The sequence below is a fragment of the Lissotriton helveticus genome, chromosome 11 (genome assembly GCF_964261635.1).
Source record: "Lissotriton helveticus chromosome 11, aLisHel1.1, whole genome shotgun sequence".
NCBI lineage: Eukaryota > Metazoa > Chordata > Amphibia > Caudata > Salamandridae > Lissotriton > Lissotriton helveticus.
The window spans coordinates 311,655,908-311,671,651 of NC_136072.1; positions in this window are offsets into that span (position 1 = coordinate 311,655,908).

Below are 15,744 nucleotides of genomic sequence, written 5' to 3' on the forward strand. Positions count from 1 at the left end.
ACTAGATGCAATGCTCGCAGCGCCGGGGGCATATTCCTAGCATGTTCGCTCCTGCAAAGATAAGTCACCAGGGGCCGCCACACCTTATCAAATCGGGTCGTGCGGGACTGCAGCCTAGCCGAGAGCAGCTCCATAGCGATGACCTGCCATAGTCTGCCAAACCATACAGCTAGGGGGGGGGGCACCACCTTCTTCCAATACAGGGCAATAAGTTGTCTGGCGGCACCCAACATTTGCATCGCTATGGTCCAGTCACTGCGGGTCAGGGCCAGCAATTCAACAGGTTTAATTCCCAGCAATATTGTACTAGCAGCATCAGGCAGAGGAAATCCCAACACCCTCCGAATGTGGCTCAGCACCTCTTTCCAAAAGATAGCGATCACGGGGCAAGTCCACCAGATATGTAGGAAGTCTCCAGGCACATGATGGCACCTCCAGCAACTGGGCGGCACAGAGGGAAACATCCTATGCAGACGCTGCGGCGTGGATTAGCATGGATTTTATGACGGATTTGCCCTCTTGTCAAGGTTTCACCTCGATCTATGTGGTTGTTGATTTACTGTCCAAAATGGGACATTTCATCCCTCTGAAGAAAGTACCTTCCTCCAAAGAACTAGCATCTGTCTTCCTGAGAGACATTGTCAAATTACATGGTTTACCCACGGTCATAATCTCAGACAGAGGTCCACAGTTTGTCTCAAAGTTCTGGAGGGGGTTGTGTTCTATGCTGGGGATAGACCACAGATTATCCACTGCTTATCACCCCCAAACTGATGGGCAAACAGAAAGGACCAATCAAACCATAGAACAATTTTTGCGTTGTTTATTGACTTCCCTTCCATCCACCTGGGTCCAAGCCTTACCTTTGGCTGAATTCGCCTACAATAATTCTAACCATTCCGCTACACATATCTCTCCTTTTTTCTTTGTGCAGGCACAACACCCTAGGATGATTCCTATTACAATACCTCCCAAGGACTCCTCTGTGCCTTCCCTGGATGAACACCATGCCCAAATTAAGCTAGTATGGGAAACAGCAAAGACAGAGTTAGGTAAGGCCAAAGAAGCAATGAAAAGACAAGCTGATAAAAACCGAAGGCCCGAACCCATGTACACAATAGGAGAGAAAGTGTGGTTGTCCACCAGAAATCTAAAGATGGAAGGGTCAAAAAAACTCCAACCCAGGTTTATAGGTCCCTTCCCTATTGAGAAAGTCATATACCCTGTCACTTTGAAGTTGCAACTACCCCCTTGCATGAAAATACATCCTGTTTTCCACAGCTCCTTGTTAAAGAAATATATCCCGTCTATTGTCCCTGAAATCCCTCCTCCACCTATACAAATTGACGGAGAAGCTGAATACGAAGTGAGAAAGATTCTAGATTCCCGAAAAACAAGAGGCAAACTCCAGTACCTCATAGATTGGGTAGGATACCCCCCAGAGGATAGGTCATGGGAACCTGCAGAAAACATACATGCAGCGAGATTGATTCGACAATTCCACAGACTTCATCCTGCTAAGCCTGGTCCTCTGAATAGACCTTTGAGGAGGGGTACTGTTAGGAATTAAACACCTTGACATGCGAGATTGCTGGGCTGTGGTCTTTTTCCCAGGTCCCTAAGACCAAACAGCTATTTATTTTTAGACGCTCCCTTAACAGAGAAAAGAGGCACGGCAGAACGTAGCCTTTGCTTGGCTTACTGTTCCGGTACCACGCTCCCTCTTCACTTCCTGGTTCCTTGCTCGAGGTCTCCGTGGCGTCCTTCGGATTTCTTGGAGGCTCCTTGGACCCTTTCCCTCTTTGGTGCCCTCATTTCTGGACCCTGCAGCAGCTGGCTGGTCGATTATCTTGTGAGAGTGTCTTTGCCGAGCTTCGGCATTTCTTGATTTCTTACGCGAGAATTTTATCGCGTCTACCCTTACTTTGCTCACGCATTTAGCGGGCGTTAGTTCGCTCGGTTCCTTTTCTTCTCTCCTGCTGTATGAATGGTATATACCTGGCGAGTTATTTGTTGTTTATTACCTCCTGTAAGAGTGAGCGCTCCGCCCTTACCTCCTTTTCGGGCCGGGTGTCTCTCCTCGTGTGTGTGTGCTGCTCCGCTTTTTCTGCCCACAACAGCCGGCCGGTGCTCCTCACATCCCCTCATTTTGTTTTCGTTTTTTGTCTGGTGTGAATGTCCCTCGAGAGTTCTACTCCTCATATCCCGATACTGAGTATCCTGCTTACCTTTACTGAACTCTTCGATAAAGCCCGCCTAGCCTACAGTTGGGGTAAGCACACCTGAAGAATCACGCATGTCAATGTCTACTGTATGAAGGTTAGTGAAGTAAGGAAATATTATGTGTATTGCCTATTTTTGTTTTCTAGCCTGGACATCCATCTAAGACTCCTGCTGTACCCTGCATACCCCCTCGTATGAGGAGAGTGGTGGACACTCCTAGGGTAATTCCCTCATACTTTTAGGGGACAGTAGACAGGAGTGTGTGTCTATTCGCATTCTTGCTTCTGTGTCCTGGAGGTGTAGGGATTCTTCTTCGCTCCCATGGAAACTTGGTTTCTAACCTGACATTCATTCTGTTAATTCATTTCAAGCTATAATTCGTATGGAGCCTAAAATAGGTAAACTGCAACCAACCGATTTACAAAGAGGTCTGAAAGGAAGAGTTGTGTACTTACCTTTAGATTTTAAGAAAAATATTGAAACTGTTGGTGGAGACAGAGAGGAAAATGAGCCAGTAGTTATTCTAGTAAAGGGTATACCAACAAACAGTCGGAAAATATGGCAAGAGTTTGTAAATGTTAATAAACTTCTAAAGGCAACGTTATACCTTGTAGAGAACAATATTTATTATAAAAGTGTAAATAATGATGAACAGGTAATATGTTTAGAAGATGAATCAGACATTTTAAGTGGTCAAATAGAGAAAGTGGACAAGTCGAGGAGTGAAGAGATTTATGAACATTACACAATATGTCCTCTACATTCGAAAGAAGTAATAGAAAACAGTATTGAATTGTTTCAAATAACAGCTGAAAATTTAGAAGCACAGTTAATTAATTTGATGGCATGTCAACGTGGAACCAATGAGTATTGGTTTCATCGTCATGGTGAACTTAAGTGTGTGTTAAGAAACTTAGGTACACCAACTTGATTTGTAACACTTAGCTGTGCTGAGTATGCATGGGAAGATTTACTTGAATTTCTCCGAGAAGCAAATTCTAATATAAAAAATATTGAAATGAAGACACCTGGAGAACTGTGTTAATTGGATCCTGTAAATGTGTGCAGGTATTTTAATCATAGGTGTCAATAAAAATAATTATCCTCTTGGAGAAGTCATTGATTTTTTGGGGGTAAAAGAGTATACTCCACATATACAAATGCTATTGTGGATAAGGAATGCTCCGAAATCTGGAACGGATACTGATGAAACAGTATTATCTTTCTTCTAACAGTATGTTACCTGTGAGATTCCAAGAGAAGGAGGAGAAAAAAGCTTGAGACAACAAGTTTTATGTTTCCAAAGTCACCGTTGTGGAAATACTGTCGACTAAAATACAAGTCTAAAGGAAAATGTTATACCAAGTGTCGCTTTGGATTCAATGCAAACATGGACATTCAATATGTTGCAGATAATTCAATTGCAGTTGCACCCTATGTTACATCATATATAACAAAATCAGAACAGACAGAGATGAAATAAATGTGGGAAGAAATGTCATAAGAGAAGAGCCTTAGCAAAAAATGTTACAGCTTTAGCTTGAAAATGCTTTCTCACAGAGAAATTGGATCCTATGAATGTTTGGATCACTTGTGCTCTTCCAGTTTATATTCAAAGTCAAGAGGAATCATTTGGGTAAGTTTAGGTCTTGCCAGCACCCGAAATAGAGTTTTGGAAACATTAGAAGAAATTGAATACTTAGCAGTGAATGAACCAGAAAGTACAGAAATTCTTAAAGCTAATATGTTGGATACATACTATCCCAAAAGGAGTCCACATATAGAAGAGATATGTCTGTATGAAATAGTTCAACATTACAGTATTAAAAAAATGTTGCACCAAATATAAAACAAGGACAATGTGCAGTAATTGGATGTGATGGTTGTTTAGTAAAACATGCCAAAGGAAATCTTATTAACCACAGAAAACTCAGTTGCGAAACTCCAGATAAGAGAGAATTTTTCAATTTAGCACTTCTGCAACTGTTCAAGCCATTGGACATTTTGACAGCTATGGAGATTCTTTTAATGCATGTAAAGATAGCATTGCATGTACAATTTCCCCTACATATCTACAAATTTTAAATGATGACATTGAACAAGAAAAGACTATTGCAGCTAAAATAGCTTACACCAGTTCTGAAGATAGTCAAAGTTCTGGTCCACCTAGTCAAGATCCACTGGGATAACTAATAATAGAAAATGAAGCAGCAATAGCCATGAATGAAGTAGAGAATGCAATGCAACAAGCACAACAGCAGAATGCTACATTGGAAAACTTAGAAGAAGAACTAAATATTGAACAGAAAGAAATAGATCTACAAGTGACAGAACAGATACAACATGGTTTGTTGCATGAAAAAATGCATATGTTCATCATTTACACCTATTCCCATGTACATCAGTGGTCAAGCCGGAACAGGTAAAAACAATTTAATTAAAGTATTGATCAGTTATCTACATAAAACTAGAGATTCACATGTATCTTGTGTTGTAACAGCTCCGACTGGATTAGCAGCGCACAATATTAAAGAAATTACTTTATATAGATTACTTATGCTACCAGTTGAACATGATAATAAATTGGAATATCAGAAGCTGTCTGGAGATGCATGTTATGAAGTGTCAAGAGTGCTGAAGAAAATTAAACTTTTAATCATTGATGAGGTGAGCATGGTCTCAAACTTAATGCTTGCCTTTGTGCACTTGAGAATGCAACAGATTTTAAAAACAGATTACGATGTTCTGTTTGGAGGAAAACATTTAATTGTATTTGGAGATCTACTACAACTAACACCTGTAAAAGAACAACCAGTTTTTAAAACACTTGTGCATGAAGACACTAGGAAATGTTTGGGAAGTATTGGAAATGTGAACATGTGGTTACATTTTTAATATAAAGAATGTGCGGCAAGCAACTGATAAAGATTATGAAAATATTCTCAAAGATATAAGAATTGGTGTCCTAACAAAACATGGTAATCAAGCTTCAGAAACTCGGCTACCAAGGAACTGGTTTACAACTGAAAACACAGCAGTTGAAGTATTGTACAAGAAGATTGGAGAAAAGAAGTCCATACTTTGCCTAATGCCTACACTGCAAGAGTATTGTACATTTAATCAAGAGCTTCTGAAATTGGAAAAACAAGAAATAGTTCACATTGAAACTATTGATATAATAGAGCACCAGGGAGTGACCATTCTTCTTTCAGAGAAACTACAAACTAAAGTGCACTGTTTGGAAAAGTCTGTATCTAAAACTGCTGGCTTAGAAAAAACTTTAGATGTATGTATAAACTGTCGGTAATTTTGCAGCGTAAGTTGAATGTAGAAGGTTTAGTAAATGTAGCAAAGGGAAATGTTGTTGATTTTGTAACATATAAGAACAGAGATGGAATAGAGGTCTTGAAAATAAAATTTTATCAGATTACAGATATAACACAGATTTGGCGTTGTGCTGTATGTTTTTTGCTTGTAAAAGACTTGTATGTTCGAAGTAAACAGTTTCCTTTGTCTTTAGCATATGCAGCAACAATTCATTAATCTCAAGGTTTAAGTATAAATAGTGCTTTGGTAAATATTTGAAGTGCTGTGTTCAAAGAGGGAATGGTATATGTTGCATTATCTCTATTGTATTTGATTGAATTAGATGACAACAAGATTAGTGCTGATGTAAATTGTGTAAGAGAATATAATCGTTTAAGAAGACTTTGCACACCAAATTTGGTGAATATACCATTTATGAGAAACGTGTTGTGTGTTCAAAATGAAAATATATTAAAGAATTAAGTGTGGTTGAAAAAAAAATTTAAGAGAAAGGAAAAAGTGTAAAGAGACAGAAAATGTGTTGATGACGTTGTGGAATACCAATTGGAAAATAGTTCAGGTATCAACTGTTATGCTAATGTAGTTCTGAATGTTGTATTTTATCTACAGGATCTATATCTTGAAATCATGGGAAATCAAGAAAAAAGATTATGTTCTGCACTACATTATGTATTTTGACAACTGACAGAAGTAAAATCAATACTGTTTGTGGTATTCACCATCTCTTGGATGTATGTAATGGTTTGTTGACCTTCAGTCTTAATATACAGCAAGATGCACAAGAATTTCTAATGCTTAGGCTTGGAGCATTAGAAGATGAAGGAATATAGATTGAAATCTTATTTGGACTAAGTTACAAATGGGGTCATGAATGTGAACAGTGTTCATTAACTTCACGCACTGAAGTCGACACGGAACGATTCATATACTTAACAATACCTGACTGCAAATTTGTAGCTTTTAACAAATTTGTAAAAGCAGCAAATCATGAGATGAAATGTTCTCATTGCAAAGCAGTGATGTTATCTACATTACATATAGAAAGATATGGAAAATATCTGTTTTTAATGCTACAACGTTGTAGAGCAAATGGAAAAAATCTGGAAACCAGAATTAAACATTTTGTTGCCAGTCAAATATCTATTTCTGGAAGAGCTTTTACAACAGTGGCTATTATTTTCCATGCGGGACCTACTACAACATCTGGACACTATAATGTGTATTTAAAGTGTAATAAAGGATGGACACATTACAATGATGCACACTTGGAAATAAAACCCAGATTCCCTTACGAATTACCAATTCCACATTTGATATTTTTGAAGCCAACGTTTTGAATACATCATTCGGCCTATTGGGTAGATGTAAACATGCTTTAACAAATTCATATTCGATATCTTGCAAACCAAAGTTTTGAATACAATATTCTGCCTATTGGGAGCACTGGAAACAATTACTAATGTTAAGTAGCGTTGGGACTATTATTTGTGCTGATTGGTATTGCATTGGGAAAAGATTGCGTTGAAATGCAAATAGTTTACATATTTGTTCTGCACATTGTAGGAGATGTAAAGGAGTGTACATTTTGAAAATGTTCTTGAGATAAATGAGAGACATCCTGTAGAAAAAGGATGTAATGAAAAAATTGTAAGTAGGAACACCCATAGGTACAGATATTGAAAATAATGTTGCACGCTGATTTTTTTTTCCAACAATCTAGTTGACATCACGTTGTATAGTGAAGTTAAGTGGAATCTGAGAACAGCAAAAATGGGGAAATGAAATCTTATATATATCTTAAATTATGTTGTAGTGTTAAAAACATAACAGTGTAATTTGTGTAATATATTACATTGCATAACAGTTTTTTGTTTAATTATTATACATAATGTTAAACTTTAAAAACATTTAGGGGGGGGATTTTAATTCTGAAATTTGCGGTATCCCGATAGGAGAACAATGTGGATTTATTGCCTGTTTTGGGGATCGGATATCTCACTTTCCACATGAGCTGTATGGTGAAGCTCTAAATACTATTACGTCTAAATATAACTTAATTGTCCTAGAAGCAGAAAATGCAGAGGGTGATAGTGCTACCCCAACATATGTAGGAGAGAGAGGTGCGTCAAATATAGATCATTTTATTATAACAGCAAACTGTAAAGGCCTGGTTGAGAATATTATAATTTGTGAAAATGTGTTTAGTGACCATTACCCCCTTAATTTGAAATTAAGAATTGGTCTGGGTCGGGCTTGGCTAGCCGAGCAGCGTAATGGCCGCCTCTTAAGCGAGCTCCCAAGGCCGAGGCTTTTCTCCTGTAATAATCCTGTTATTTCCGCAAGTAAATGTCACTGAACCGCTAGAAATCAGGAGCGAAAGTTGGGACACCTCTGCTGGCGAAAGCGCAGGCCCTGATCTGACTCACGAGACTAGCTGCGCCTGTCTGAAGCACCACCGTGGCAGACCTGAACTACATACCGAGAGAAGCGGGGACTCAGCCCGCAGCGAGCCGTTACCTGAGCCCGAGGCTGCAAGGGCCCAGCGCGACTCATCTTGCTGGGTTCGCGGCGAGAGCAGGAAAGGCCGAATGTCAACTGGGGCGCTGCCCACCACTGCTGCCACCCTATAAGCTGCTGTCCTGCGATACTGTAGGCTTACCTAAGTAAGTGTGAGGCTCTGTGGCGCTGGGCTTTGTAACCGTCCCAGCGCGACGCCATCTTGAGACGCGACTCGCGAGGCATACACGCTGGTGGTAGTTGCACTGGACGGAGGTGCTGTGTTGAACTCTAACGGCTGGGCTGAGATCGGTTTGGCTGGAGGGGGGCAGATCCCCGTGGTCTGCAAGGTCCACTCACTGGTATTTACGGACAGTGCTGGTTCTGGTTGTGGTGTATGCGCCCCTCCCCCCCCAGCAGTGCTCCTGAGGCGAGGTGGTGAAGGGCGAGGTGGAGACCCCTGGCTAATCCCTGAGGCTGCGACTGGAAAGCGTGCTGTTCTATGTAGTGCCGCACTCTGAGCTGGTTGGGGTCGGCATTTGGGGGGTGAGCACGCAAAAAGAAAAATCACGATCATTTGTGCCGCGCGGGGCCATTGAATTAACCGGTGTGGCGTGACCTGATTCTTCCTCCGAGCTACCACCACGTATTCACCGTTGCCCGCTGTAGGGAATAAATGACATGATCGCTTGAACGGAGGCTTACCCTGTGTGCAACACCTCTTTCCGCCTAACAGAGTAACGATCAACCTGGGATTTGTGTACACTTCCCTTGGCGGGTACGTCTCTGCCCATCTGAGGAAAGTGTTGGGGGCAGGCACCTAGCTGTCGGGCGCGGTAGCCGGCGTATGGGACACACTACACCCGGGCCAAAATGGGTAAAACGAAAACCGCCAACCCAAGCTCACGTTTGAGAACAAACGCCTACAAAAGCAGTGCGACCCAAGTCAAGAAACTGAACTGGTTGATGCGCAAAGGGGAAGCCAAGACGACGACCTCAAGGCACTAATGCTGGAGGTGCGCAGCAGCCTTAAGAGCATTGATACCAAGCTGGACGCCCTAGCAACTAGACTGGAAGCGGTGCGCTCCCAAGTCGCAACGCACGAAACAAGGCTAGACTGTCTAGAAAACCGACAGATTGAAGAGCGTGAGTTTCAGAAGGAAGCTAAGGGGCACATCTTGACCATGGATAAGCATCTGGAAACTCTGCGCGCGAAAGCTGATGATTTGGAAGCGCGTTCCAGGAGGGGCAACATCAGAATAACAGGGATTCCGGAGACGACAGCCATGGGGAACATGGAAGTCTTTGTTTCTGATTTATTACACGAACTCTTTGACCCACACCTCTCCCCTGTATTTACAGTAGAACGGGCGCATGGAGCGCTTGGCCAAAAGCCCCCAGTGGGAAGCACACCTAGACCTATCCTAGCCAAGCTGCTGAACTATCAAGACCGAGACTTAATCCTACGATTGGCTAGAGAAAAAGGTCGGATTACACACAAGGGAAACTTGATATCCTTTTACCCTGACTTCACGCCACTGGTACAAGCTGCTCGCCAAGGGTTCTTGCCAGCTAAGCGACTTCTATTTCAGGCTGAAATCCCCTACTCTTTGCTATACCCTGCGAAACTTAAAATAACACATGATGGTACCACGCATTATTTTACTGACGCTAAATCAGCACTTAAGTTTGCCAAACACGTTTGTGGTTCCAAGGTGACACGAAAGGGAGGCATGGGTGGTAATATGAAGGGCCACATGAGCGACAACGATTGATACTGTACACCTAATTTGTGGTTAAACATGCGTGGTGTGTAACGATGCGGTGATCACTGTAACTGACACCTGTATATTGCAAGTCTATATTTCTTCTTTCCGGGGTTATTTGCTGGTTGCCAAATGTCTGATTTTTAGATGTTCCCTATGGATGATTATAATGGTTCATTCGCCTGGTAATTAGTTAAGATTGATTTATTAGCAAAATGTTGTTGTGTATTTGCGGAAATGAAGAACCACTCCTCGCCCACCCTGTGCAAACAGGGGTGTATGCGCATGCTGCCGCGCCTCCGGGGGAGTCTCCCATTGGTTACAATTTCTGTTACCTATCACGCTTTGCGTGTTTCTGGGGGGGGTCAAGTCACAACCTGATTGGGGGTTGGCGAGGGCGGGGGGTGGGAGGGAATAGTTGGGGGTTTGGTAAGATGTCAGTGCCTGTGGAATTTGTTAAATGTCAACCTGCGAAACTGTCCTGATAGGGGGATGGGTGACATGCTGTGCGTGCAGATTGAACGGTCTAGCTGGGTATGACTAAAATCCTGACGTGGAACATTCGTGGGTTAAACTACGGCAGGAAAGCGAGGTTAATGCATACATATGTGTATGGTTAGAGCGGCAGACCCTGATGCAGAGGTCTAGCCCGGGACCAGGGTTTAATTTCCCGCCTCGGCGGGTCTTGGGCTAAAAAATTCCACGGACCTAATAATTCTCGCCTCGGTGCCTATTCCAATCATGGAGTCCCACTCTGCAACTCTGGGCAATAGCTTGCTTAATCTCCACAATGGCCCCCACAACGCTAAGGATGCCTGGCCTCCACCTTGGGGGTGCCCAGGAGTGGACGCCTCACAGGGAAAGCCAGGATGTGTTCCACAGCGGTATTCGTACAAGCGCCTTGAGACCCTTGCGGGTGAGTAGTGCGCTATACAAGTATCAATTTACATTTACAGAGACACAACGTAGATGTCTGTTTCCTACAAGAAACGCACATAAACACCCAACCAGCACCGAAACTCAAACATAGCAGATGGGGTACTTTATACTCTGCTGTATATTTGAACTATGCTCGAGGGGTGGCAATACTGATACGTAGAGGTCTGGACTGGAGAGAGCGAAATTTATGCATAGACCCGGATGGGCGATTTGTTGTGGTATGTGGAGTACTAAGTGGCAAAATGGTTGTATTAGTAGCTGTATATGGACCGAATGCAGATGAGCCAGAATGTTTTAGAGCTGTCTGGGCCAAGATAAATGTGATGGGATGTGATACTGTTATTTGGGGAGAGGATTTTAACGTTGTCTTGAATGATTCCCTGGATCGCAAAGTTACAGTTCGTCCACTACATCCACACGCTAACCAAGCGTTACATGATATCATGCTGGAGGGGGATCTGACAGATATTTGGAGAGTAAGGCACCCACTTGCACGCGAAGGCACATGCATCTCAAGTCACCATGCAGCCGGGTCGAGACTGGATTGCTGGCTGGTCTCCCCTGATGTGGCCGCCTGGACGGCTAATTTTGGAGGCCTGGCCCGTTCACATTCAGACCATGCCCCATGTCTGTTAGAATTGAAAATCCCCGTTGCCCCTACACGTGCCTTTAATTGGCGCCTACCACCCCACGCGCTGCTTGATGAAGCTTTTAAGGAAGAAATAAGGAAAGACATCACAAACTATTTTGATATTAACTCCGGCTCAGTGTCCACTGAATCAATGTTGTGGGATGCCTTCAAGGTAGTTATCAGGGGACAGTGCATTGCAAGACAGGCGGGCGTCCTTAAGCCCCTTAGAAATACTATAAGTACCATAGAGGGAGATATAAAAAAACTAGAAACCCTATTTTGCGAAGACCCCACGCCTGAAATAGCTGCAGAACTGAAAGTGAAATTACTGGACTTTGCTGAAGAGGCGCAGAGAGAGCTGAAATTCCTAGGCAAACACACTGAAGCCAGGCGCTATGGGGAAGGGGATAGACTGAGCCGTACACTAGCAAGGCTCGTAAACACTGCCAAACCTAATGCATTCATACACACGATAGTTAACCCTGCATGAGACACGATTGTGGGCCAAAGCGAAATTCTACAGGAATTCAGAAATTTTTATTCCACAATGTACACATCTAAATTCACTGCGACTCCAGAACACCTCGAAGACTTTTTAGAATCCATAGCACTGGTTTGGTTTAACGACGCACATCGTGAATCAATGGCTCTCCCGGTGACGGTAGCAGATATCACAAAAGTTATCAAAGGTTTACCGTTAAATAAGGCGCCGGGTCCGGATGGGCTCACCACAGCGTTCTACAAAACATATGTGGAAGAATTAGCTCCGAAACTGCATGCTGTCTTCGCGGAATCACTAGAACTAGGAATCCTGCCAGCATCAATGCCGCAGGCGTTGATTGTCACGCTACTGAAACCTGACAAAGACAGTCAATCTATTGACTCATATAGGCCCCTTTCGCTCATTAATGTGGACGTGAAAATTTACGCGAAAATCATAGCTGACAGGCTGCAACCTTTACTCCAAATGGTGGCCCTCCCGGCCCAATCGGGATTCATACCTGGGCGCTCCACATCCCACTACCTCAGAACAATATTCTCAGTGTTGCACTATCTCGACCCCACTGTTCACGCCGCAGCAATTTTTTCAGATGCCACGAAGGCATTCAACTCTCTTGAATGGCCATACTTATTTCGCATACTGAATCGCATGGGATTCAGCCCGCTATTTATTAATCAAATACAGCTCCTATATATCAAACCGAGGGCAAGGGTGAAAGTAAATGGCATGATATCTGACCCATTCGAGATCTCAAGAGGTACTAGACAAGGCTGCCCCCTATCACCTTTATTGTTTGCCATTGCTATGGAACCACTAGCGGCCAGGATAAGACAGCATCACACTGCGAGAGGGATAGGCTTCAGCACGCGTAGTTTGCAGATCTCCTTATATGCTGATGACGTCACCCTCTACGTCCTTAACCCAGCTGAAAACTTGAACCCTCTGATAAGAGAGTTTATACCTTTTGAAGGCCTAACTGGAATATCGATAAACTGATCTAAACCAGTAATATTTCCCCTAACAGATAGCACGCCCGTTGTACAATCAGAATTCCCACTAAGATGGGAGGCAGATCAGGTAAAATACCTAGGTGTGAATAAGCCGCAACCTCCAAAGTATTTGGTCATTGAATTTCGGTAGAGCTATAGACTGGCTGAGGGCAAGGCGGCGATCTGGTCGCAGCTACCCCTTTCCATTGCTGGTAAAGTGGCACTGACGAAAATGATAATCTTGCCTAAATTCCTGTATTTGTTTACAAACATCCCGATTCCACTCACGAAACATTTTTTTACTCGCTTAAGATCTTGCCTGCTATCATTAGTGTGGGCCGGCACACAAGCTAGAATATCCTGGGCGTTACTGACCCTGCCGCTAAGACAGGGAGGACTTGGTGCTCCAGACATGCACCTGTATGCACTATGGGCGCATGCTCAGTTCTTGTATTTCTGGTCATACCCGACGCCTTATCAGCCCCATATGGCGGTTGAGCTGGACTCGGTGGCTCCATTACCTTTGAATGTGGCTCTGTATCATAGAGCTCCCAGACCCACAACTGATGTGGACACGGCCAATACATTAAGATGGACTTGGCGGGAATTACAGAGGCGAGCCCACCTTCCGCTACTATATGCACCAGCCATACCGCTGAAATATAACCCAATGACCCCCTGCCTGGCGGAAAGTGGCGGTGAGATTTCATTAGCTGGCAATTCGTTACAAACATTCGCTGATATATACCCAAAAGGTGTGTTTAAAGATCCACAGTTGGTGGTGGAGAGTTCGGCCATGTCATTCCAAGACGCATTCACATATTATAAACTGCAGACATCCTGCCGGGCATTCTGGGGGGGGATTTCCAGATGAGCCTCCGACATTGCTTGCACTCCAGGATATTTTGGCTCGTGCCTCACCGAAAAAACTAGTGACTCGCCTATACACTACTATGCAAGACCAGGCCCCGATTGTAATACCAAATTCACTGCAACTTTGGAATAGAGAACTAGACCCACCACTGAGCGAAGACCAATGGTCATTTTGCTGTAAACAACTGCTATAATTGTCACCTAACTACAAACTGCGACTAATACATTTTAAATTCCTGCACAGATATTATCGCACTCCTATTAGCCTCCACCGAATGGGTTTAAGGGACAATGCTAGATGCTGGAGATGTAATATGGACGAGGCTACGTTCTTACATGTGGCTTGGAGTTGCTCTTTCCTTGTTACTTACTGGACTGAAGTGTTTGACGCTATCAATCACATAGTTGGGAGGTCTGATGCTCGCTCTCCACAACTAGGACTCCTGGGGTTGGTGACTGACACTGCACCGACCAGACGCAAATTACATGACCTTTTATTATTATATGCCAGACGCCAGGTAGCGGTCAGATGGGGCCGCAGAGTTCTACCCACATTTGCAACCTGGATATCGGATGAAACATACGGTCACACACAACTCGGCACATACTGGGAATTGATGCCTACAGCATCTAGACTCCATGATATATGGGATCCGTTTGTAGATTGGGCTCGCACTAGAGCAGCTTCCCCTACACCTGCCCAGGCTGAGTCTGCAACGGTAGGACAAAATGTCCCGATGGATGTGCGTGCTCTGAACCCAGAGTGAGAGAGTTCGATACCCTAAATATCTATAAGACACTGTGTCCTGTAACCTGATTGATTGTAATAAGACTACAACCTCATTGGCTGCCGTTACATGTATACTTACCCATTATACTGTTTATCCTTTGTAAGATGTGATGTATCGTGCCGCCCACTCCCCTTAGACAATGACTGTTATTTCTTATGGGATAGGATGTTTGAAATATGCGAGATGCATGCTGCTAATTTGGCCACAACTATAGGTACTGACTAATACCTGTTTTCTTTTCTCTGGTTGTAAGTTTTAGACATTCTATAAGATCTTGTACATTACTCAGTGATATTCTGTAGCTATTTGTCACATGTATTGGCTATATCTTATTTAATGTATACACTGTGTTCTAATGCAAAACTCAATAAACAAAGTTAAAAAAAAAAAGAATTGGTCTAGGTCATCAACATAGGGGTAAACCCATACAATCAGATATAACATTACAAGGAAATAATGGAGTATTGATTAAATGGACCAGCGTAGTTCCAACATTATTTTTAGAAAATCTAAAAGGGAAAACTCAAAAGAACATTGATATCTGCCTAAATAACTCCACCTCAGATTTCCATATTGTAAAAGCCTTTTATAGTATCACATCTAAAATAGCAAAAGATCTAACTAGTAAAAAGAAGAAAAAACATTGTGAAAATACCCCTAGATCAGAGGTCTTCAAACTTTTTTGCTCTGAGCCCCCCTTAAGCAAAATGTTTTGAGGTCGGGCCCCGCTCCAAAACTTTATGTATAAATTGGAGGAGCGGGAGGGACATAGCTATGTTTAGGGGCCGACACCCTCCCCCACAAACAATCAATCACAGAGCTAAATAAACCGTATTTACAAAACTTGTGCCTCAGTAGGTACTGGAACTCTAACAAAATAATGGCACTCCTAGGTACCATTCAGAAAAAAATGCAAATACTCAAAGACCTAATTAGCCTCCACATGCAATTAATGCTGTCCACAATGAGTCACAAATATGTCCACCATACGTGTTTTTGAGAAAACTTATCAATTTCCTTAGTGCACAATAACAGACACATGAAACACTCGATTCACTGAACATAATAAATAATGAGCAAAGTGTCCCACTGAAATAGAACCACAAGGAAAAGAAAACACCTTTTGACGTCTGCAACTTTAAGAAGGAAACTAACAACATGGGGACATTGAAAGTAACATTAAGGCCAGTAGACTACTAAAGATGAT